The sequence below is a fragment of the Cricetulus griseus genome, chromosome 8 (assembly GCF_003668045.3).
Source record: "Cricetulus griseus strain 17A/GY chromosome 8, alternate assembly CriGri-PICRH-1.0, whole genome shotgun sequence".
NCBI lineage: Eukaryota > Metazoa > Chordata > Mammalia > Rodentia > Cricetidae > Cricetulus > Cricetulus griseus.
This window is the reverse complement of record NC_048601.1, coordinates 98,938,692-98,964,494: the sequence shown is the minus strand read 5'-3', so window position 1 is coordinate 98,964,494 and position 25,803 is coordinate 98,938,692. Positions and strand designations below refer to the sequence as shown.

Below are 25,803 nucleotides of genomic sequence, written 5' to 3'. Positions count from 1 at the left end.
GACACTGTTTCCTTGGAGTCATCCATCACCATTGGCTCTAAACCTCATCTACAAGACAGAACCTTGAGACTTGAGAGGAAGAGTTTGCTAAAGACATCCCATTTAGGACTGAGTGCTGCAAAGTCTCTCATTCTCTGTACATTGTCCAGTTGTGGGTCTCTGGGTTAATTTCCATATACTATGAGGAGAAGAGTCTCCGATATGGATTGAGCAAAGCACTGATCTATGGGTATAGCGATGTGTCATTAGGAGTCATTTTATTGCCATGTTCATTTAGTAAAAGAAATATTAGTAGGTTTTCTCCAAGGGCCTTTGCCCCAGTTAGTCTCAGATTCATGGTCATTGTAGCATTGTCAGATAGGTGTTCCAACTCACACAGTGCGGCATAAAAGCATTTATTAAAAGTTGTGGTTATGCTGGGTAGTGGTGGCACACACCTTGAGTCCCAGCATGCTGGAGGCTGAATCAGGTGGATCTATGAATTCCAAACCATCCTGGACTAAAGAGCAAGTACCAGGAGAATTAGGACTACACAGAGAAACCCTTTCTCAAAAAATAATAATGATAATAAATTAAATGTTGTGAAGATCAGCAGCAGGACCCAACACACCCGGAAACTGTCGAGGCCCCACTGGCAGTTCTGCCTGCATCCGTGACAAGAGGACAGACACCAGAGTATTGGAACTTTTTGCATGTACCAGAAGGGAACCTTGGTCCCATAACCACTAGGAGAGGAAGACAGCCCTGCTACAAACACCAGAAGAAAGGATGAGAAGAGGTCAATGTAAAAGGACATTCAACAACAGAAAACCCAATATGACACCACTGGAGATTAGGAACTTTACACCAGCAAGACCTGAACTTCACAATGCAGATGAAGCAGAAGAGAATGACCTTAAAAACATCTTCATGAAAATGATAGAGGACCAGAAAAAGAACATGAAAAAATCCCTTAAAGAAATGGAAGAAAAAAATGAACACAAAATACAACATATCAACAAATCTCTCAAGGAAACAGCTCAAGATCTAAAAACTGAAATACAGACAATAGAAAACACAATCTGAGGGAATGCTGGAAATAGAAAAGTTGGGTAAATGATCAGGAACTACAGATGTAAGCATAACCAACAGAATACAAGAGATGGAAGAGAGAATCTCAGGAGTTGAAGACACACAAGCGGAAATAGAATCATCAACCAAAGAAAATCTTAAGTCTATCAAATCCCTAACACAAAACGTCCAGGAAATATGGGATACCATGAAAAGACCAAAGCTAAGCTCTGTAAGGAAAAGGACACAGTCAGAAAGACAAAAGGACAGCACATAGACTGGGAAAAGATATTCAGCAACCCCACATCTGACAGAGGGCTGATCTCCAAAATATACAAAGAACTCAAGAAGCTAGTCACCAAAACACTAAACAATCCAATTAAAAAGTGTGGTACAGAACTAAATACACAATTCTCAATAGAGGAATCTAAAATGGCTGAAAGACACATAAGAAAGTAACATCCTTAGCCATCATGGAAATGCAAATCAAAACAACTCTGAGATACCATCTTACTCCTGTCAGAATGGCCAAAATCAAAAGCACCAATGACAGTTTATGCCAGAGAGGATGTGGAGAAAGGGGAACACTTCTCCACTGATGGCAGGAGTGCCAACTTGTACAGCCACTTTGGAAATCAGTATGGAGACTCTCCAAAAATGGGAGTCAGTCTACCACAAGATCCAGCAATTCCACTCCTAGGCATATACCCAAAAGATGCACATTTGTACAACAAGGATATCTGTTCAATGATGTTCATAGCAGCACTATTTGTAATAGCCAGAAACTGGAAGCAGCCTAGATGCCCCTCAACCTAAGAATGGATAGAGAAAATGTGGTACATTTACACAATGGAGTACTACTCAGCGGAAAAAAAACAATGGAATCTTGAAATTTGCAGGCAAATGGATGGAACTAGAAGAAACCATTCTGAGTGAGGTAACCCACTCAAAAAAAGACAAACATGGTATGTACTCATTCATATGTGGATTTCAGAAATAGAGTATAGGATTACCAGCCTACAATCCACACTGCCAAAGAAACTAATAAAGAAGGAGGACCCTAAGCGTGACATACATGGTCCCCTGGGTAAGGGGAAAGGGTCAAGATCTCCTGAGCAAATTCGGGGCACAGGAAGGAGGGGAGGGAGCTTGAGAATGAGAAGGGGAGAAGAGGAGGGATGCAGAGGACATGAGGGAGCAGAAAGGTTGAGTCAGGGGAAGAATAGAAGAAAATGGAGATATCATAATAGAAGGAGACATTTTAGGTTTATCGAGAAATCAGGCAGTAGGGAAAGGTTGGAGAGCTACAAAGATGACACCAGCTAACAATCTAAGCAACAGAGGAGAGGCTACCTTAAATGCCCTCCTCCTCTGATGAGATTGATGACTGTCTTATATGACATCCTATAGCCTACATCTAACAGCTGGTGAAAGTAGAAGGAGACACCCACAAATAATCGCTGGACTGAACTGGAATCCAGTCGCAGAGAAGGACGGTGAAAAGCAAAGGGGTCCAGACCAGGCTGGTGAAACCCACAGAAACAGCTGACCTGAACATCAGGGAACTCTTGCTCCCCAGACTGATAGCTGGGAAACCAGCATGGGACTGATCCAGAACCCAGGAACATGGATTTCAGTGAGGAAACCTCGGAAATCTACGGGACCTCTTGTAGTAGTTCAGTCCTTATCCCTAGCATAGGTGTGGACTTTGGGAGCCCATTCCACATAGAGAAATACTCCCTGAGTCAAGACACATGGGGGTGGAGCTAGGCCCTATCCCAAAGGATATGTTAGACTCTGAGGACCCCCTATGGATGGCCTAAGGGGGAGCAGAAAGGATATATGATGGGTAGGGTTTTACTGGGAGGGGGGTTGTTAGGGGAGGAGAAGAGGGAGAAGGGAACTGGGATTGTCATGTAAAGCAATCCTGTTTCTAATACAAATAAAAGTTGAAAAAAATAAGACTGAAAAAAAAGTTGTGATTACTCCCATAACATTCATGTCAATATTGAACCAGTGTGTCTCAGAAGCAGATGACTGTTATAGGAAACAGGGTTTTATCTGGGTGATATTGATGATTACCTATCTCCTCTGGTAATGTATGGACCTTCCAGCACCATGAGTATTTCTCAATACAGATGAGGAAGTTGAGCACCAGCTTAGCTTCTCCATGTTTACAACATAAACAAGTGTTGGCTTCAGAGAATCAGTCATCCCCAAGATGCAGCAATCCCATCCTTAAGTATCTATCCAAAGGACTCTCCCTTGTACTGAAAAGGTACTTACTCATCCATTTTCATTGCTGCCCTGTTTATAATATCCAGAGACAGGAAACATGCTGGACACCCATCAACTGATCATTGGATATTGAAATTGTGGGACATGTACACAATGGAATATTATTCAGACATTAAGAAAAAGGAAGATTTCAAAATTTCAGGAAAATGGATGGAGCTAGAAACAATCATCCTGAATGAGGTTCAAATAATCAAAAATCAAATATTGGATTTTTCTATATATGTGGATATAAGCTTTTAAACATTTGATCTGTGAGTTACATCTGAAATAACCACAGAGGTTAGGTACCTATTAAGAAACCATGTGGTAGGAGAGGATCATCAAAAGAAGGGAAAAGAGCATATAGCACTATGGAGAGGTAATGGGAAATTAGAATAGAAGATTTAACCAGGAAGGGGGATGGGAAAGAAGGGAAAGAGATTTACAAAGGGGAGAGAAAATTACCACTGGCCCTTTGAAAACTGATATAGAAGCCTACTTCAATAGAGGTTTCCTAAAATATACACCTGTTACGATAACTCTTTCTGCCCAAAGCCGCCTGAGCCCCACCGCCACGTGTGAGCTTTACGCCAGCCACCCCACCTAATTAGGCCCAAATGAATACAAAGAAACTTGTATTAGGTTCAATGCTGCTTGGCCAATGACTAGGATTCCTCACCTGTTAGCTCAGTCTCAATTATCATACATCTATATATTTTATGAGACTTATCTTATGGACGCCTTATTGGCGTCTCTCCCTGTCGGTGGATCACATTGTGCTGCTGGAGCAGGAGCAGAGGGGAAAAGAGGCCCTTCCTGTTTCTCCTTCCCTTAAATGTGAGTCTCCTTGCTATGTCACTTCCTGCCTGGATCACCACTTCTCTACTACATTTCCCAGAATCCTCATTGACTCCTAGTCCTGCCTAACTTGTGGTTTCATTGGCCAAGCAGAACTTTATTAAACAATCAATAAGATACACAGAAGTACTTCCCCCATCATATCCCTATATCACATGAATTGAAATGCCACCAAATAAAACCTCCAGGGCCAGGAATCAGTTATACTTGGCTGAATATGTGGCCAACTGGGCTCCATGAACCCCAAGAGAATTGCCATCTAGTCACAACCTGATGGTAAGACCCTATCATTGAAGGGAAAAAAGTTTCTTTGAAAATATTTTCATTAGTTTTTGTGAATTTCATACAATGCATTTTGATCATATTCACCTTCAATGCCTGCTTTTAACTCCTCTTCACAGATCCATCCCACCTTTACACCCCCAGCTTAGTGTCCCCCAATTTTTTACTATCCCCACATTTCTGGGTGTGGAGCCATCCAAAGGAATAATGTTGACATACCATGAGTCACACCATTTAAAAAACTGTTCTCTCTCCTCATAAACCATTAATTGCTGAAGACCCAATCCTTGAGCTTGATTTTATAGGTGGGGCTGTAGGAGGAGCTGTATGCAGGCTTCTGGGCATCAGTGCTTCTGTCCCAGCTGTGGATTAGGATAGGAGGGAACAGGACATGAGGAGGAGGAAGAAAGGCGTGCAGTTGGCTCAGGGCTGGGCCTCACAGGAGAAAGCAGATGACAGCAGACTACTAGCAAGTACACATTTCAGGCAGTGGACATACAGGTTCAAAGATGTTTATTAGATGTGCATGAAGCAGGTGGGGGTATAGCTCAGGGGTAGAGCATTTGATTGCAGGTCAAGAGGTCCCTGGTTCAAATCCAGGTGCCCCCTTCCTACTGTATCTTTTAGATACAACAGACAGAATTTGAAGTACTGGTTAACGTAGAGACAACCAATATACTGTGTTCCCTGTGTCCTGTATTCTGCTCAGGCCTGGTCCCTGGTCTCCTCTCTGACAGGAGCTAGTCCTGGACTCAATGTGAGACTCATTCAGGTCACACATATGTTGTGGTACAGGCTTGCCCTCCAAGGCTGCACAGGGCTCAGTCAGTGCAGGAAGTCAGCAAAGAGGAGTCCTATCAGGTTGAGGAGTGGGATTCTTACTCTGGCAACTTTCCAAAGTCAACCACTTGGGAAGGCCCTGCTGAACCCCCAGAAAGGGTGTGCCTTACATGCTACTGCCCACATGCTACAAGCCATGTGCCTTGGCTCCTGCTCCTTCTGAGGAAAGTCTTGATCCATGAGTTTGTCTCCTATTGAGACTGAGACTCTGAGGAAAAGTCAGGGTCTTTGGTGGGAAGTTTGTTACAAGGAGTGACATTTAAAACATGGTCACATGGGTGCCACAGCACAGATGTTAAGCCTTTAGAACAGATGCCAGTCAGGAGCCACCACAGGCTGTGAACCAGGCCCATTAGCATTACCCCTGTGGTCTATTGAATCCATATGATCTGTGGCTCTGATATGTCACCTCTGGCAGCCTGGGATCCCAAATCACCAGTTCTGATGAGCCAATAAGTGTTCTCCAACTGCTGGGGAATACCATTCCAGTACCCCTAATTCCATTTACTTCATTATATTTTATTGGTTTTTCGAGACAGGTTTTCTTTGTTTAGCTTTGGAGCCTATCCTGGCACTCGCTTCTCCATCAGCCTGGCCAAGAAGTCAAAGATCCATCTGTCTCTGCCTCCCGAGTGCTGGGATTAAAGACATGTGCCACCAACGCCCGGCCTCACTCCATTTTCTTTAGAGTCCATTGCCTACTGCTCACTGCATCTGTGTGTTGACTTCCATACTCTGACTGAGAACCACCGATGGTTATTTATAATTAAACACTGAATTTCTAGGTTAAGAGAACTCACTCTGTGTTCTAAAAATGCTGAGGACTTGATGACTTTGAAGACTTGAGAACAATGAACATATATACACCATCAGCTGTTACATTTTTACACTAGTGTGGAATCTGATGGGTGATAGCAGAGACCTGCCATCGCTGGGTAAATCCAAAGCCATCTGACACAAGTAGGTCTATACCGTGAATATGGTCACATAGGTTCCAAAAATCACATGGAAAGGGGGCACCTGGATTTGAACCAGGGACCTCTTGATCTGCAGTCAAATGCTCTACCCCTGAGCTATACCCCCACCTGTATATAAATGTCTCACAGGCCCTCAGAACCTGCATGGCCACTCCCTGACTGTTCGCAACACAGGTACACTTGCCAATTCTCTGCCATCATCTGCTTCCTCCTATGAGGCCCAGCCCTGAGCTGTCTCTGCACATGACTGCCATGTCCTCAGGAATGACTAGCATCCTCCTGCTTTAGATCCTAGCTGAGACAGAAGGAATAAATTCAGAACGCCTGCTACTACACCCTTTCTCAACCCATCCAATGGAGCCATATGTAAATACACTGCCTGCTTAGATGTCCTTTGGAGGTGAGGGGGAGGCAGGAGTAGGCAAAGGGGAAGTTCTCTGTCCACTGAGAATTCCTTGGTCAGACTCTCTGGGAGGGACCCAGTGTCTGTTGTGTCTCTACAATCTCTGTGTACAATTCTGACTGACACACTATCGGGTGTAATTCTTCCCAGATCTATACCCCACTGGTACCAGTGCACCCACTAATAAACTTCATCTGAGGGTGAAATATTCTAATTATAAAGTTAAATTACAGAACCTCTCTGACCTACTTTCCAGGAGCAGCCAGACCTGTCTGGTGAGATGCCCTCCTCAGCTCTGGAGTTTTCAGGCCCATACTTTTTCCTTTGAATTTTTATTGATTCTTTTCTCATACAACGCATCCCAACCTCAGCCTCCCATCCCTCCAATGCTGCCAGTCACCCCTCATGCTCCTCCTTCCACACAAGAACCACTGCTCCTCCATTTCCCTTCAGAAAAGAGCAGAACTTCTGGTGATATCAACAAACACGGCACAATGAGATGCAAGGAGACTAGCAAAAACCCTCACATCAAGGGTGGACGGGGCAACCCAATAGGAAAAAATAAACTGAGAGCATGGGAAAGAGTGAGAGACATCTTCACTCCCACTATTTGGAGTCCCACAAAAACCCTAAGCTAAACAACCATATATACACTGGACCTAGACAGTTCCCTGCAGGTGCCATGATTGCCTCTTCAGTCTCTGGGAGCCCCAAGAGCCCTGCTTAGTTTACTCTGTAGGCCATGTTTTCCTAGTGTACTCCACCCATCTGAAGGGGGGAAAAGCTCACATGGGAAATGCCCACCCTCCACAGCCAGCCCAGTTCTGGGCTTTGTCTTCTTAGTTCTGACCACATGTTCAGGAGAGAGCATGGAGGAAGATAATTTATGGTATGTCTTTCATTTATGGTCCCTGGACAATGGCTGTCTGTAAGGCTCAAGTGCCTGGAAATTGCAGAAGAATTCTATATCATAGTCCTTGCCTTCTCTTTAAAGGCTGCACAGCCAGAGAAACTAGATATATGCAACAATAATGGAGACATTTAATAAGAGTAGGAGGGACACTGAGCATGTAAAAAGAGGCAACTCTGTTTAGGATCAAACGTGGAATAAACAGAAGACAATTCATGAATAGAAGACAATTCATAAATGAATTTATGATAGGGGGCACCTGGATTTGAACCAGGGACCTCTTGATCTGCAGTCAAATGCTCTACCCCTGAGCTATACCCCCTCTCTGTCAGAAACGTTTAATAAGTGCTTTTCAACTTCATAGTATGTTCAACATTCCTACAACTTATAATTTATGCCTGGAATTTCCGGCACCACTGTCTCCACAAACTCATCCCAGACAGGTGCCTCTCCAGTCTGCTCTTGTCATGTCAGCTCCTCCCACACACATATCAGCTTATGTGAATAGCACAACTAGGGACAGAGAGACATAAGCCATGGAAAAGGTCATTAGATTTACATGCATGACTTCTTCAGTTATTCCCATGCCCTCAGTGTGAAGAGATCCTGCCTAACTTCTTTGGAGAACTATGTGGTCCCTGCATGTGACTTCATCTCTCCAGCCTATGGATGATCTGTGCGTTAGCCCCTGAGGGTGGTTTCTGAGTTGATGGTAAAGATGTCTCTTCAGGCCCGAGTTTGTCATCCATGAGCTATGACAGCACAACAGGAGGACACAGAGGGTCAGGGAATGCTGAAGATGTGGTCTCTACCGTGGCCTTCAGGTCTATCACCACTACATAGACTCATTGCCATTTGTTTTCATCAACATATATGACACAATTCAATTATTGTGAAAACTCATTATTAATGTAAAACATTATTGAGAAAGAAGCACAAAGCCTCTACAAATTCTTTTCTTATTGCTCCTGTCACACAAAGGAAATCATTCTCTCTTCTCTGTGCACTTACATAAAATACATACACCATGGTATGCCTTATTTAATCAGGTCTAGACATCAGTAACTAACTGACTTAATAGATGCAAAGTGTATTTCCATGCTTCTTTAATACTCTCTTTCCCATTAATTTCATGTCCCAACCTTTAGTTGGTTGACCGCCTATGTTTTTATCATGATGATTTTTTTAACACTGTGTATGTTGAATGTGCATCATTCTAAACAGAAAGAAGTCATCTGGTAGAACTTTTGATATTCCTGAAGCTAATGTCAGCCTTATGGTTATACTATATCATTTCCTTTACACGTGTACATTTTCCACAGATCTTAAGTTCTTTATGAAATACTTTAAGAACAATTTTCCATACATAGGTCATCAGATAATGAACATTTCTACTTTGTCTTCCAGGAGTGAATTGGGCTCCTGATCCTTTTGTTCTGGTTGACCCTAAAGGTCTGTTGGATGATAAAGGCCCTGTGACTTTCTTTACCTTCACCATGAGATGCTTCTTTACCACCATCTCTTCTGTGAGAAAGTCTCTCTTTCCCAGATTCCAAGTTCTCCAATGTTTCTTTTTTCTTTGTTTTTTTTTTTTGAGACAGGTTTTCTCTGTGGCTTTGGAGGCTGACCTGGAACTAGCTCTTGTAGACCAGGTTGGTTTCGAACTCACAGAGATCCCACCTGCCTCTGCCTCCCGAGTGCTGGGATTAAAGTCGTGCACCACCACAGCCCAGCTTCTCCAATGTTTCTTAACAAAAAGACATTCCTTCTTTTGGGATATCAAGCCTTCGTGTATGATGTAAATAGTAAGAAAACTTCTAGCCTTTGTGTCCCTCATGTGACCTATAATTCTTCCCACACTCTATGCTGATAATCTGGACATTTAATTTAAAGATTTTTCATGAAATAGTGTAGCTGTTAGAATGAAAACAACGCTTATAGGTTCATAAATTCGATTTGTACTTGGGGACTGTTTAGGAAGGATTGGGAGGTATGGACTGTGGAGGAGATATGTCACTGGTTGGGGGCGTTATGGTTTCAAATCCCATTTCAGGCCCAATGTTACTCTCTGCCTCCTTTTTGTGGATCAGATGTTAACTGTCATTTACTACCTCTGTGTGATACTTCTCACCATGGTGATGATGAACTAACCTCAGAAATTGTAAGCAATCCCCCATCAATAAGTGCTTTCCTTACAAGTTGCCTGGATCGTGGTGTGTTCATAGCACTAGGACAGTATAGTAACTATAAGGACCACTATAATAACACATAATAGTAAGTGAGCAATTGATATCAGGGCCTGAGTTATTGTAAAGACAGACTTGACCATGCTGTTTGTTGGAGGATTATGGAAGAAGAAGGGACTTTGGTTTAGAAAAGCAGATGAATGTGTTAAGTGGGGGTTCATATGCCATGCTTATGGGAGCTTGGGAAACGGTGCTCAGAGCAATGTGGTAGTAGAGGTCCAGCTCAAACAGCTTAGAGAGGAAGAAACTTAGTCATCATGATGTTTTGGCAAAGAATGTGCCTGCTTGTCCTTGTCTTAAAAATCTGCCAGAGGCTAAAGTGCAGAGTTTTGGACTAATGATGTCAGAGGAGATTCCAAGACAGCCTGTTGTTGACTGTGTCACATGGTATTGCTCATCACTCTTACACTAATCTACAATGAAAAGGAGCAAGAGGTCAGAGCAAAATACAAAATGGATGACACTGTTTCCTTGGAGTCATCCATCACCTTTGGCTCCAAACTTTGTCTTCAAGACAGAACCCTGAGACTTGAGTGGAAGGGTTTGATAAAGACATCCCATTTATGACTGAGTGCTGCAAAGTCTCTCATTCTCTGTACATTGTCCAGTTGTGGGTCTATGGTTTAATTTCCATATACTATGAGGAGAAGTGTCTCTCATATGGATTGAGCAAAGCACTGATCTATGGGAATAGCGATGTGTCATTAGGAGTCATTTTATTGCCATGTTCATTTAGCAAAAGAAATATTAGTAGGTTTTCTTCAAGGGCCTTTGCCCCAGTTAGTCTCAGATTCATGGTCATTGTAGCATTGTCAGATAGGTGTTCCAACTCACGCAGTGGGACATAAACCCAATTTTTTAAAAATTGTGGTTATGCTGGGTAGTGGTGGCACACACCTTAGTCCCAGCATCCTGGAGGCTGAATCAGGTGGATCTATGAATTCCAAACCATCCTGGACTAAAGAGCAAGTACCAGGAGAGCCAGGACTACACAGAGAAACCATGTCTCAAAAAATAATAATGATAATAAATTAAAAGTTGTGGAGATCAGCAGTGGGACCCAACACACCCAGAAACTGCCAAGGCCCCGCTGGCAGTTCTGCCTGCATTCATGACAAGAGGACAGACATCAGAGTATTGGAACTGTTTGTATCTACCAGAGGGGAACCTTGGTCCCATACCCACCAGGAGAGGAAGAGACTCCTGCTACATCCACCAGAAGAAAGGATGAAAGAGGTCAATGTAAAATCACATTCAACAACAGAAATCCCAATATGACACCACCAGAGACTAGGACCCATACACTAGCAAGAGCTGAACATCACAATGCAGAGGAAGCAGAAGAGAATGACCTTAAAAACATCTTCAGGAAAATGACAGAGTACCTCAAAAAGGGCATGGGAAAATCCCTTAAAGAAATGGAAGAAAAAACAAACAAAAATACAAGATATCAACAAATCTCTCAAGGAAACAGTTCAAGATCTAAAAACTGAAATAGAGACAATAAAGACAGCACAATCTGAGAGACTGCTGGAAATAGAAAAGCTGGGTAAATGATCAGGAACAACAGACGTAAGCATAACCAACAGAATACAAGAGATGGAAGAGAGAATCTCAGGAGTTGAAGGCACACTAGCGGAAATAGAATCATCAACCAAAGAAAATCTATTTTTCTATTTAAAATTTTTTATTAGTTCAAATTAGGTAACAAGCTTGTTTCACATGTAAGTCCCTTCTCCCTCTCCCTTCCCTCACCCCTATTCCTCCTCTCCCGCCTCCAACCTACCCCCACCCCATCTACCCTCCACTCCCCAGGCAGGGTAGGGCCCTCAAAGGGGACTCTGCAAAGTCCACCAAATCTTCCTGGGCTGGTCCTGGGCCCTTCCCCATGTGTCCAGGGCCAGAATGTATCCCTTCACGTGGGATGGGCTCTCAAAGTCCCTTCTTACACCCTAAAGGGAAAATACTAATCCACTAACAGTGGCTCCCTGGAGTGCAGAGGCCTCCTTATTGACATCCATGTTCAGGGGTCTGGATCAGTCTTGTACTGGCCTCCCAGACAACATGGTCAGATGTGCTCCCCCTTGTTCAGGCCAATTGTTTCTGTGGGTTTCTCCAACCTGGTACAGACCCCTTCGATCATCATTCCTCCCTCTCTTCCAATAAATTCTAGGTTTCAGTTCAGTGTGTATCTGTGGATGTCTGTCTCTGCTTGCATCAGCCACTGGATGAGGGCTCTAGGATGGCATAAAGAGTAGTCATCAATCTCATTTTAGGGCAAGGGCTTTTAGGTTATCCTCTTCACCATTGCCTGGATTGTCAGATCGTGTCATCCTTGTAGGTCTCTGGAGATCTCCTTAGTTCCAGTTCTCTTCTTGGACCTATAGTGGCTGCCTCTAATATGGTATCTCTCATCCTTTTCTCTCTCCTCTATTCTTCCCCGGACTCAATATTTCTGCTCCTCCATTTCTTCTCCTCTTCTCCTGGTGATAGATATGGATCTATCTGCAATCTTCTGCATGTCCGAATCCAATTGTGCCAGCACCATTTGTTGAAGATGCTATCTTTTTTCCATTGTATATTTTTAGCACCTTTGTCAAAAATAAAGTGTTCGTAGGTGCGTGGGTTAATATCAGTGTTTTCAATTCTATTCCATTGGCCTATCTGTCTATTTTTGTGACAATACCAAGCTGTTTTTCAGACTATGGCTCTATAATAGAGCTTGAAGTCAGGGATGGTGATGCCTCCAGAATATCCTTTATTATAAAGAGTTATTTTGGCTCTCCAGAGTTTTTTGTTTTTCCATATAAAGTTGAGTATTGTTCTTTCAATGTCTGTGAAAAACTGTGTTGGGATTTTGATGGGGATTGCGTTGAATCTGTAGATTGATTTTGGCAGGATTGCCATTTTTACTATGTTAATTCTACCTATCCAAGAGCATGGGAGATCTTTCCATTTTCTGGTATCTTCTTTAATTTCTTTCTTTAAAGTCTCAAAGTTCTTATTGTACATGCATTTCACTTTTTTGGTTAGTGTTACCCCAAGATATTTTATGTTGCTTGTGGATATTGTGAAAAGTGATGTTTCCCTGATTTCTTTCTCATTGGATTTATCATCTGTATATAGTAGGGCTACTGATTTTTTTGAGTTAATTTTGTATCCTGCTACCTTGCTGAAGGTGTTTATCAGCCGTAGGAGTTCCCTGGTAGAGGTTTTCGGGTCACAAATGTAGACTATCATGTCATCTGCAAATAGTGAAAGTTTGACTTTTTCCTTTCCAATTTGTATCCCTTCGATCCCTTTTCTTGTCTTATTGCTCTAGCTAGAACTTCAAGTACAATATTGAAGAGATATGGAGAGAGTGGACAGCCTTGTCTTGTTCCTGATTTTAGAGGAAACTCTTTGAGTTTCTCTCCATTTAGTTTGATGTTGGCTATTGGTTTGGTGTATATTGCGTTTATCATGTTTAGATATGTTCCTGTTATTCCTGTTCTCTCCAAGATCTTTATCATGAAGGGATGTTGGATTTTGTCAAAGGCTTTTTCAGCATCTAGTGAGATGATCATGTGGTTTTTCTTTTTCAGTTTGTTTATATTGATGGATTTTCATATGTTGAACCATCCTTGCATCCCTGGGATGAAGCCTACTTGGTCATGGTGGATGATTTTTCTGATATGTTCTTGGATTAGGTTTGCCAATATTTTATTGAGTATTTTAGCATCGATATTCATGAGGGATATTGGTCTGTAGTTCTCTTTCTTAGTCATATGTGTGGCTTGGGTATCAAAGTGATTGTAGCCTCATAGAAAGAGTTTGGCAATAACCCACCTGCTTTTATTGTGCAGAACAGTTTGAGGAGTGCTGGAATTAGCTCTTGTTTGAATTTCTAGTAGAATTCTGCAGTGAAGCCATCTGGCCCTGGGATTTTTTTTGTTGGGAGGCTTTTGATGACTGCTTCTATTTCATTCAGGATTATAGGTCAATTTAAACTGCTTATCTGTTCTTGGTTTAATTTTGGTAAGTGATATCTATCCAGGAAACTGTCCATTTCCTTCAGATTTTCGAATTTGGTGGAGTACAGGTTTTCAAAGTATGACCCGAAGATTCTCTGGATTTCCTTGGTGTACGTTTTATATCCCCCTTTTCGTTTCTGATTTTGTTAATTAGCGTGCTCTCTCTCTGCATTTTGGTTAGTTTGGCTAGAGGTTTGTCTATCTTCTTGATCTTCTCAAAGAACCAACTCTTTGTTTCATTAATTCTTTGTACTGTTTTCCTAGTTTCTACTTTATTGATTTCAGCCCTCAGTTTGATTATTTCCTGGCATCTACTCCTCTGTGGTGAGTTTGCTTCTTTTTGCTCTAAAGCTTTCAGTTGTTCTGTCAATTCTCTAGTGTGAATTTCTCTAGTTTCTTCATGTGGGCACTTAGTGCTATGTACTTTCCTCTTAGTACTGCTTTCAGAGTGTCCCATATGTTTGGGTATGTTGTGTCTACATTCTCATTAAATTCTAGGAAATCTTTAATTTCTTTTTTTATTTTTTCCTCGACCCAGGAATTGTGCAATTGGGTGTTACTTAATTTCCATGAGTTTGTAGTTTTTCTGTAATTCGTGTTGTTGTTGAATTCTAGCTTTAATGCATGGTGATCTGATAAGATACAGGGGGTTATTTCAATTCTTTTGTAACTGTGGAGGTTTGCTTTGCTGCCAACTATGTGGTCAATTTTACAGAAGGTTCCATGTGCGCTGAGAAGAAGGTATATTCTTTTGTGTTTGATGGAATGTTTACAGATATCTGTTAAACCCATTTGGGTCATAACTTCTGTCAGATCCTTTGTTTCTTTGTTAAGTTTCTGTCTGGAGGTCCTGTTTAGTAGTGTAAGGTGGGTGTTACAATAAATCTTTTTGCCAAAAGCTGCCTGAGCCCCACCGCCACGTGTGTGCTTTACACCAGCCACCTGCCCGAGTTAGGCCCAAATGAATACACAGAGAGAGACTTGTATTAGTTACAATGCTGCTTGGCCAATGACCAGGATTCTCATCTGTTAGCTCAGTGTCAATTATCATATGTCTATATATTTTATAAGACTTATCTTATCGGACGCCTTATTGGCGTCCCTCCTTGCTGGTGAATCACATTGTGCCGCTGGAGCAGGAGCCGAGGGGAAAAAGAGAGCGACACTTCCTTTTTCCTCTTCTTAAATATGAGTCTCCTTGCTATGTCACTTCCTGTCTGGAACACCACTTCTCTACTACATTTCCCAGAATCCTCTTTGACTCCTAGTCCAGCCTAACCTGCTGTCTCATTGGCCAAGCAAGTACTTTATTTATAAACAGACACAGAATATTTCCCCCATCAGGGGGGTGTTGAAGTTTCCCACTATAAGTGTGTGAGGTTTTATGTGTGATTTGAGTTTTAGTAATGTTTCTTTTACAAACTTGGATGCCTTTGTATTTGGGGAATAAATGTTCAGACTTCATCCTGATGGATTTCTCCTGTGATGAGTAGGAAATGACCTTCTTCATCTCTTTTGACTGATTTTAGTTTAAAGTCCAATTTTTTGGATATTAGGATTGCTACCCCTGCTTGTATCTTGGGTCCATTTGTTTGGAAATCTTTCCCCAACCTTTAATTCTTAGGTGCCGTCTGTCTTTGAGGTTGAGGTGAGTTTCTTGTAAGCAGCAGAAGGAAGGATTCTGTCTTCTTATCCATTCTGCTAATCTGTGTCTTTTTATAGGGGAGTTAAGACCATTAATGTTGATGGATATTAATGACCATTGATTATTGTTCATTCTTGTTTGTTTTTGATTTGGTGATGGTGGAAAGATTATGTGTGGGATTCTATGTCTTTTTCTTTTGACTGTTGAAAAATTGGGATTATCTATTGCCTATGTTTTTCTGGTTGAAGTTAACTACCCTGGGCTGCAGTTTACCTTCCAGTACTTTCTGTAGGGCTGGATTGGTGGATAAGTATTGTTTGAATCTGGTTTTAGCATGGAATATCTTGTTTTCTCCATCTATAATGAAAGCTTTACTGGGTATAGTAGTCTGGGCTGGCATCCATCGTCTCTTAGTGTAGGTAGAATATTGATCCAGGACCTTCTGGCTTTCAGAGATTCCAAGGAAAAGTCAGGGGTGATTCTAATAGGTTTGCCTTTATAGGTTACTTGACCTTTTTCCTTTGCTGCTCTTAATATTTTCTCTTTGTTGTGTATGCTTGGTGTTTTGATTATTATGTGGTGAGGTGACCTTTTTTTTGGTCCAGTCTATTTGGTGTTCTGTAGGCTTCTTGTATTTTCATTGGCATGTTTCTTTAGGTTGGGAAATTTTTCTTTTATGATTTTGTTGAATGTGTTTTCTGCACCTTTGAGTTGGATTTCTTCACCTTCTTCTATACCTATTATTCTTAGGTTTGGTCTTTTCACAGTATCCCATATTTCCTGGATATTTTGTGTTAGGGATTTGTAGGACTTAAGATTTTCTTTGGTTGATGAATCTATTTCCACTAGTGTGTCTTCAACTCCTGAGATTCTCTCTTTCATCTCTTGTATTCTGTTGGTTATGCTTACATCTGTAGTTCCTGATCGTTTACCCAGCTTTTCTATTTCCAGCATTGCCTCAGATTGTGCTTCCTTTATTGTCTCTATTTCGGTTTTTAGGTCTTGAACTGTTTCTTATGTTTTTTGTTTTTTTTTTTTTTTGTCTTCAATTTCTTTAAGGGATTTTCTCATGTCCTCTTTGCGGTCCTCTATCATTTTCCTGCAGATGTTTTTAAGGTCAAGGTCATTCTCTTCTGGTTCATCTGCATCATGATGTTGAGGCCTTACTGGTATATGGTTCCTAGTCTCTGGTGGTGTCAAATTGAGTTTTCTGTTGTTGGATGTGCTTTTACCTTGTCCTCTTCTCATCTTTTCTTCTGGTGGGTGTAGCAAGTGTTTCTTGTTCTCCTGGTGGGTGTGGGACCACGGTTTCCTTCTGGTAGATGCAAACAGATCCAATACTCTGATGTCGGTCCTCTTTTAGTGGATGGAGGTGTCACTGTTACCCGGGTGTCGGAAATGTCCAGGTGTGCCGGTCCCGCCAGGAGGGCAGTTGGAGGCAGAGCTGTAACTGGGCCTCGGGGTGTTGGATCCCGCTGCAATCCGTATGGTCACTTGTGTCAGATAACTCTGAGCAGTGACGACGAACTGGAACTGGAAACAGTTCCTGGCCTACCTGGGCCGGCAGATGGAGCCTGGGCTGCCTCTGGGTGTTCGGTTTCGTAACCCGCAACCGCCAAACTCCTGATTGATATTGATGATTACCTATCTCCTCTGATAATGTGTGGACCTTCCAGCAACATGAGTATTTCTCAATACAGATGAGGAAGTTGAGCACCAGCTTAGCTTCTCCATGTTTACAACATAAACAAGTGTTGGCTTCAGAGAATCAGTCATCCCCAAGATGCAGCAATCCCATCCTTAAGTATCTATCCAAAGGACTCTGTCTTGTATAGAAAAGGTGCTTACTCATCCATTTTCATTGCTGCTCTGCTCATAATACCCAGAGACAGGAAACATGCTGGACACCCATCAACTGATCATTGGATAATGAAAGTGTGGGACATGTACACAATGGACTAATATTCAGACATTAAGAAAAAGGAAGATTTCAAAATTACAGGAAAATGGATGGAGCTAGAAGCAATCATCCTGAATGAGGTCCAAATAATCAAAAATCAAATATTGGATTTTTCTCTTATATGCAGATGTAAGCTTTTAAACATTTGATCTGTGAGTTACATCTGAAATAACCACAGAGGTTGGGTACCTATTAAGCCACCATGTGGTAGGAGAGGATCTTCCAAAGAAGGGAAAAGAGCATATAGCACTATGGAGAGGTAATGGGAAATTAGAATAGAAGATTTAACCAGGAAGGGGGATGGGAGAGAAGGGAAAGAGAATACGATGGGGAGAGACAATTAGCACTGGCCTTTTGAAACTGATGTGAAAATCTACTTCAATAGAGGTTCCCTAAAATATATACCTATATCACATGAATTTAAATGCTACCAAATAAAACCTCCAGGGCCAGGAATCTGTTACACTTGGCTGAATAGGTGGCCAAATGTGCTCCATGAACCCCAAGAGAATTGCCATCTATTCACAACCTGATGGTAAGACCCTATAGTTGAAGGGAATAAAGTTTCTTTGAAAATATTTTCATCAGTTTTTGTGAATTTCATACAATGTATTTTGATCATATTCACCTTCAACGCCTTCTTTTACCTCCTCTTCACAGATCCATCCCACATTTACATCCCCAGCTTTGTGTCCACCAATTTTTACTATCCCCACATTTCAGGCTGTGGGGCCATCCAATGGAATAATGTTGACATACCATGAGTCACACCATTTAAAAAACTGTTCTCTCTCCTCATAAACCATTAATTGCTGAAGACCCAATCCTTTGAGTTTGGCTTTACAGGTGGGGCTGTAGGAGGAGCTGTATGCAGGCTTCTGGGCATCAGTGCTTCTGTCCAAGCTGTGGATTAGGATAGGAGGGAACAGGACATGAGGAGGAGGAAGAAAGGCTTGCAGTTGGCTCAGGGCTGGGCCTCAAAGGAGAAAGCAGATGACAGCAGACTACTAGCAAGTACACATTTCAGGGAATGGACATACAGGTTCAAAGATGTTTATTAGAGATACATGAAGCAGATGGGGGTATAGCTCAGGGGTAGAGCATTTGACTGCAGATCAAGAGGTCCCTGGTTCAAATCCAGGTGCCCCCTTCCTACTGTATCTTTTAGATACAACAGACAAAATTTGAAGTACTGGTTAACATAGAGACAACCAATATACTGTGTTTCCTGTGTCCTGGATTCTGCTCAGGCTTGGTCCCTGGTCTCCTTTCTGAGAGGCACTCGTCCTGGACTCACTGTGAGACTCATTCAGTTCACACACATGTTGTGATACAGGCTTGCCCTCCAAGGCTGCACAGGGCTCAGTCAGTGCAGGAAGTCAGCAGAGTGGAGTCCTATGAAGTTGAGGAGTGGGATTCTAACTCTGTCAACTTTCCACAGTCAACTCCTTGGGAAATCCCTGATGAACCCCCCAGAAAGGGTGTGCCTTACATGCTACTACCCACTAGACTGTGCCTCGGCTCCTGCTCCTTCTGAGAAAAGACTTGATCCATGAGTTTGTCTCCTATTGAGACTGAGACTCTAAGGAAAAGGAAAAATGCTGACCTCCCTTTGTGTCCTCAGCATGGCTCATAGTGACCTGACCTTAAGAAGCTCCATGGTTGTTTGTTGAGTGAATATATGATGTAAAGGGCAGCCTTCTGATATCTTGGAGGACAGATAAAGTTCTCTCCAGGCTACAGCGTTGGTCCATTGGAAACCCAGACACATCATCTCATGTTTTGGTCCCTTACAGAAACTTATGTGTGAACTCAAGGAAAACACCACAGCTAAGTGTCCTTTCCAGGGCCAAAGCTCATGTCTTTAGCACCCCTCAATAGAGTGGGCATTGAGATGGCTGCCTAAGTGTGGAGAGGGGAAGGGAGGAGGACAGACTTCTATAGAACAATCTTTCAAGCCAAGATCATTAGGAGGAACCAGTAGATCATGAACACGTAGGGAGCCTTGGTGTGATGCCAGGGTGGAAGAGGTGCTAATGAGAGGTTACCTTACCTATAAGTGGGGGTATAGCTCAGGGGTAGAGCATTTGACTGCAGATCAAGAGGTCCCTGGTTCAAATCCAGGTGCCCCCTTACTTAAGTATGATTTTGGTAGTTAATTTTCCACATTAATCATGGGGAGGACATCAATGAGGCATGGAAGTCTCCATTGGTTTAGGTGTCTTGAATAAACTTGAGAGCCTCCCTCTCTGGGCTCCATACTGCAGTAATTTGATGGTGTGAACCAGGATAACTTAGTCTCCTAGCAGAACTCTCACCCAAGGGCCCAGACACTCATGACTCTGACTCCACACTCTCCCCAGTATGCACAATGGTCAGAAACTGAAGATGTCAGAAGGACAAAGAAAGAAAATGTATCACAAAGGAAGGAAGATGTGGGCTTCACTCAGACTTTTGCAAGTACAGGGTTCAATGAATGAAATGTGAACTCAGTAGCAAATGTTAAAGAAATCTAAGGCCAAAGGGAAGATTTTAAAAACCTAGGCTACAAGAGCTGATGCATATAGGACAACAATTTATGAGGGTAGATAATTTTTCAACAGAAACTCTTGACACTAGAAGATGATAAATTTGTTTGGGGCACCATGACACCTCTCACCACACCACAAAAGGCTGTGTTCCATCCCTGGAACTGGGATGTTTTATTTGACAAACATGGATTCTCAGAAAATCATATCCCCTGTGTAGGGCAATTCCAATTAATCTCTGGTGTCCCAGAGAGCCCCCCAGGACATCACAGTCCATTGGCATTGCTCTCAATTGCACAAGAGAACTTTCTGAGCAAAACCTATGTGCTGAAGACACCACATAAATTAGTCGCAAGACATGTGAACCAAGTTGGCACTGACCAGGAACTTTTCTTCCTGTTGATTAACTTTCATCCTGCTGGAGGGTGCTTACAAAGTCATCAATTGTCTCACCAAGATGTAGACTCTGTGAATGCAATAGTGACTTGCATGGAAGGTAACCACCTCTTTTTGTTGGATTTGAGACCTGCTCCACACAAGGAAATAGATACGTGGTACTGCAAACTTAAGAACACATGGCAGGTAGGGCAGGGTAGGCAGAAGCAAATGTTCTTGGTCCCGACTTGAGAACCTTTGAACCAGATTCTCTGGGAACAGGACCTGAGAATGACCTCTGTCTCTAAGACACTCTGGGGATGATTCAGACTCATGGGTTGTTTATAGCTATTAATTTTACATAATCATTTCTATGCTACAGATGTGGAAAACATTTGATAAATCAGGCCTAAAGAAGACAAGCCTCATAATGACCATGTCATGGCAGAATTCACATTTAAGATGAAGGGGCCATTGTACCCACCTTCTTGAGCAAGGATGGAGCAGCCTCCATTGTCTCTCTTCTTCCTACCTATTAGTCTCCTTTTGCATACACCCTCAGTGTATCAGAAGATGATAAACCTGAGAACAGAATCAGTCCTCAGAATTTGTGGAGGAATGAGAACCAGAGAGTCTATGGTCTCAGGAGCACAACATGGCCAGCAGCATACTGTCTTGTGTCTGGTGCTACCTGACATGTAGGCAATTGCTCTACTACTGACTTTTGCCCTTGTCCCTGTGTAGACTCTCCTCATTACAGCATCTCTGCACTGCCTCACCAAAGGTCATAATGTTCTTTGTGACTCTCGGCACCTGTTCCCTAGGAAACCAGACTCACCAAGAATAAAACGTAATATTAAGAAGAGAAAAGGACACTGTAATCTCCCAACACTGTTGTGTGTGTGTGTGTGTGTGTGTGTGTACACAGGCAAGCATTCATGCATGTTTGATGTGTTTCTATAAGAGGGCATATGTTTGCCATGGAGCACATTGGAAGGTCCAAGATGTCAGACCTCAATATCTGATTTATTTGAAGCAGAGTGCCTTTTATTGCTTAAAACTGGGAAATATACAGTAGGCTAACAGCCAGGACCCTCCAGAATCTCCTGTGTCCAACTGCCACTTTTGCTTAAGAGCTCTTGATTACATATATGTGCCTCTGCATCTGGATTCTTCATAACACACACACACACACACACACACACACACACACACAGACAGACAGACACACACACACACACACACACACACACACACATACACACACACATACACACACACACACACACACACACACATACACACACACACACACACACACACACACACACACACACAGACACACACACACACACATACACACACAACACACACAGACACAGACACACACACACACACACACACAGACACACACACACACACACACACACACACATACACACACACACAGACACAGACACACACACACACACACACATACACACACAGACACACACACACACAGACACACACACACAGACACACACACACACACATACACACACAGACACACACACACATACACACACACACATACACACACACATACACACACACACACAACACACACAGACACAGACACACACACACACACATACACACACATACACACACAGACACAGACAGACACACACACACACACACACACACACACACACACACACACACACACACACACACTCCACAGGAGATAGATAGATAGAGAGAGAGAGAGTTTCTCAGGTTAGTGCAACAAGTGGCATGATGAGCCACTTCTAGACAGCATTGTGATAATTGGATTTGGGGGGCATCATAGTCACTGTGCAGAAATAGCTGAGTCTTCTGCACAGTGTTGTGGGTCTGCAAGTTCCTTCTGTGTCTCCAGCAAAGACTGCAGGCTGTGGAGCTGTCCATGGAGCTCCCACCTTGTCAGACTCTGCTTGGCCATACACATGGTTATGTAGCAAATGGTGTCTGAAAATTTGAGTTCAATGAACTTAAAATGCTGAAGCATGACAGCCAGAGCAGGAATCCTGAAAATTTAGAAGAGGTGCCAGCCAACAACCTCTATTGGATGTCCACATTCCAACAATCAGCCTGTAATCCAAGAGGCAGTCTGCTTCACTCCATAGACGGGAATCCCCTATACCCAGCTCTGGAGAATCAGCTGGATTTCTCCAGTTTAGGCAGAAAAACACCTCGATTTTTACAGCCCCCATCTTTAGGGTCACTGTCCACCGCCCACTCCTGTTGTTGTCCGGGCTTCCAAACATAGTTCTAGATGCAGATGCTGGTTCATGCTACTGAAATTGCCATGGCTGAAGATTAGGGAACCCACCCCATCTTCTAAATATGATGAAAACAGAGTCACCTGAAAGATCTGGAATCCAAGGAACACACATAGCCTGCTGGATGCACTTTACACTGGTGAGCTAGCAGATGGTGAATCCCAGACATCTGAGTTTTCTTGTCACACAATGTGCGCAGTATGCGGAGAACCTGGAAGGCCACCAGTCACCAGGACATGGATTAAGGTGGCCTTTTGTGGTTTCTGAGACTATAAGTAGGATCATTTTGTCACATATCACTGGGGACATTTAAACCTTGGACAAAGGATTCAAAGGCTGAGAACACAGTAAGAATCAGGAGTGATGCAACTGAGCATTGTTCAGTTTCCATGAGTTCTTAGGGTTTCTGCATTTTGTGTTATTGTTAAATTCTAACTTTAAACCATGGTGACTTGATAAGATACAGAGGGTTATTCCAATGTTTTTGTATCTATTGAGGTTTGCTTTGTTGTAGATTATATGGTGGATTTTAGAGAAGGTTCCATGTGGCATTGAGAAGAAGGTATGTTCTTTTGTTTTTGTATGGAATGTCTGTTAAACCCAATTGAGTCATAATTTCTCTTAGTTCCTTTATTTCTTTGTTAAGTTTCTGTCTGATAGTCCTGTCTGGTGAGAGTGGAATGTTGAAGTCTCCCACTATAAGTATGTGGGTTTTCATGTGCTATTTAAGTTCAAGTAACAGTTCTTTTAAAAATGTGGGTGCCTTTGTATTTGAAGCATAGATGTTTAGAGTTGAGACTTCATCTTGACAGATTTTTCCTGTGATAAATATGAACTTACTTACTTCATCTCTTGATTCATTTTACTTTGAAGTCTAACATATTAGATAATAGGATAGCTACACAAGCTTTTTTGGTAGGTCCATTGGATTTGAAAATCTTTCCAACCCTGTACTCCGAGGTTATGTCTGTCTTTTAAGTTGTAGTGTGTCTCTTGTATGCCGAAGAAGGATGGATTCTGTCTTCATATCCATTCTGTTACCCTTTGTCTTTTTATAGGTGAAATAAGACCACTGATATTACGGAATCTTAGTGACCATTGATTGTTCTTTTTTGTTTCTTTTGTGTTTGTTGTTGGTGGTGGTATTGTGTGTGTTTCCCTCTTTTTTTGGCTTTTGGTAATGTAAGATTATATATTGCCTATATTTTGTGAGTATAGCTAATTACCTGGAGTTGGTGTTTTCCTTCCAGTACTTTCTGTGGGACTGGATGGGTGATATGATATTCTTTGAATCTGGTTTTGTCATGGAACATCTTGTTTTTCTCCCCATAATGATTGCAAGCTTTGCTGGTTATAGTAGTCTAGGCTGGCATCTGTGGTCTCTTAGTTTGTAGACCATCTATGCAGGACCTTCTCAGCCTTTCTGAGATTCCACTGAGAAGTCAGGTATAATTCTGATATGTCAGCCTGTATATGTTACTTGGCCTTTTTCCTTAGCAGCTCTTAATATTCTTTCTTTATTCTGTATGTTTGGTATTTTTGTTATAATGTGTCAAGGGGAGTTTTGTTTTGTTTTCTTTTGTTATGTTTTGTTTTGTCAAGTCTATTTGGTGCTCTGTAAGTTTCTTGTACTTTCACAGGCATGTCCTTCTTTAGGTTGAGAAACTTTTCTTCTATGGTTTTGTTGAATATGTTTTCTGCACCTTAGAGCTGAGCTTCTTCAACTTCTTCTATCCCTATTATTCTTAACTTTGGTATTTTCATGGTGTCCCATATTGCCTGGATATTTTGTGTCAAGGATTTGATGGACTTAACATTTCTTTGTTCAATGAATCTGTTTCCTCTAGTGTATCTTCAACACCTGAGATTCTCTCTTCCATCTCTTGTGTTCTGTTGGTTAGGCTTGCATCTGTAGTTTCTGATCCCTACTCAGATTTTCTATTTCCAGCATTCCCTCATTTTGTGTTTTCTTTATTGCCTCTGTTTCAGTTTTCAAGTCTTGAACTGTTTGAATTGTCTCCTTCACCTGCTTGATTGTGTTTTCTTGGCTTTCCTGGCTGTCTTTAAGAGATTTGCTGATTTCTTGCATTTTTTTTGTCTTTTGTTCCATTTCTTTAAGGGATTTTCACATTTATTCTTTAAGGGCCTCTATCATCTTCGTAAAGTTGTTTTAAGGTCATTCACTTCTGTTTCATCTGAGTTGGGATGTCACGTCTTGCTGGTGTAGAGCCCCTAGACACTGGTGGTATCATATCACTCTTTATGTTGTAGAATGTGTTCTTACACTGTCTCTACCCATCTTTCCTTCCAGTGGGTGAAGTTATTGCCACTTCTGGTACATGTAGGCCCAAGATTCAGATGGCCGCAAATGCAGTGCTGTATGGTTTGGGCTGCCCTCAGTTCTCTGGGGATTTGGGTCCTCAAGGAGGAGGGAAAGGAAAAGGCCCAGCAATCACCTCTCTGAGTGGGTACAGGACCAAGGATTTGATGGCAGCTGATGCTGTGCTGGACGGTTTGGGTTCCCTCAGGTATCTGGAGATTTGGTAAGGACTAGGCAATGTGCCCAAGTCAAGGCCTCCAACAAGGGGAAAAGGAGAGGGCCCAGAATACAGATGCTGGAGATATGAGCAAAGTTCCAGAGCACAGGTGCTGGAGACATGAGCACAAGTCTAGAGCAGAGAATTTGGGCCGACAAAGGAGGGATGGTGCAGCCTGTCCTGCAGGGGCTCCCAGGAAGTGTAAGGTTGGTTCCCACTTCACGTTCCAGGAGTCAGGAAGGCACAGGAGAGCCTTCACCATGCTTACGCCCCACACTCTTACTGTGATTTAATTGTTCTGGGGGAAGGCCTGGGAAAAAGACCTTTTATAGATACTTCAAGTGATTCTAATTTATTTGGGGTAAAGAAACACAACAATATATCCTTAGAATTTACTGGTTCAAGGAGAAAATATTTTAACACTAGAGCGTAGTAAGAAGAAATTAAAAGTAGGTATCTATGTAAAAGGTCAAAACTAGATACGTATTGGGGCACCAGGATTTGAAAGAAGACCTTCTTGAGCTGCCATCATAAACTCTACCACTGAGCTATACCCCAAAGAGGCTGAGTACAGCTAATACTTCATTAGAACCTCT

The 25,803-nt window shown here is 42.3% G+C and overlaps 5 non-coding genes across 5 annotated transcripts; 3 read left to right on the top strand and 2 right to left on the bottom strand.

Annotated features, from left to right (window-relative positions):
* Positions 1–5,004: 5,004 nt before the first annotated feature.
* Trnac-gca lies at positions 5,005–5,076 on the top strand. The gene has a single exon. It is a non-coding gene; the product is annotated as a tRNA-Cys (tRNA).
* Positions 5,077–6,318: 1,242 nt separating this feature from the next.
* Positions 6,319–6,390, bottom strand: Trnac-gca. The gene has a single exon. It is a non-coding gene; the product is annotated as a tRNA-Cys (tRNA).
* A 1,457-nt stretch (positions 6,391–7,847) lies between these two features.
* Positions 7,848–7,919, bottom strand: Trnac-gca. The gene has a single exon. It is a non-coding gene; the product is annotated as a tRNA-Cys (tRNA).
* A 10,620-nt stretch (positions 7,920–18,539) lies between these two features.
* Positions 18,540–18,611, top strand: Trnac-gca. Its single transcript has one exon. It is a non-coding gene; the product is annotated as a tRNA-Cys (tRNA).
* Positions 18,612–19,522: 911 nt separating this feature from the next.
* On the top strand, positions 19,523–19,594 carry Trnac-gca. Its single transcript has one exon. It is a non-coding gene; the product is annotated as a tRNA-Cys (tRNA).
* The last annotated feature ends 6,209 nt before the right edge of the window (positions 19,595–25,803 follow it).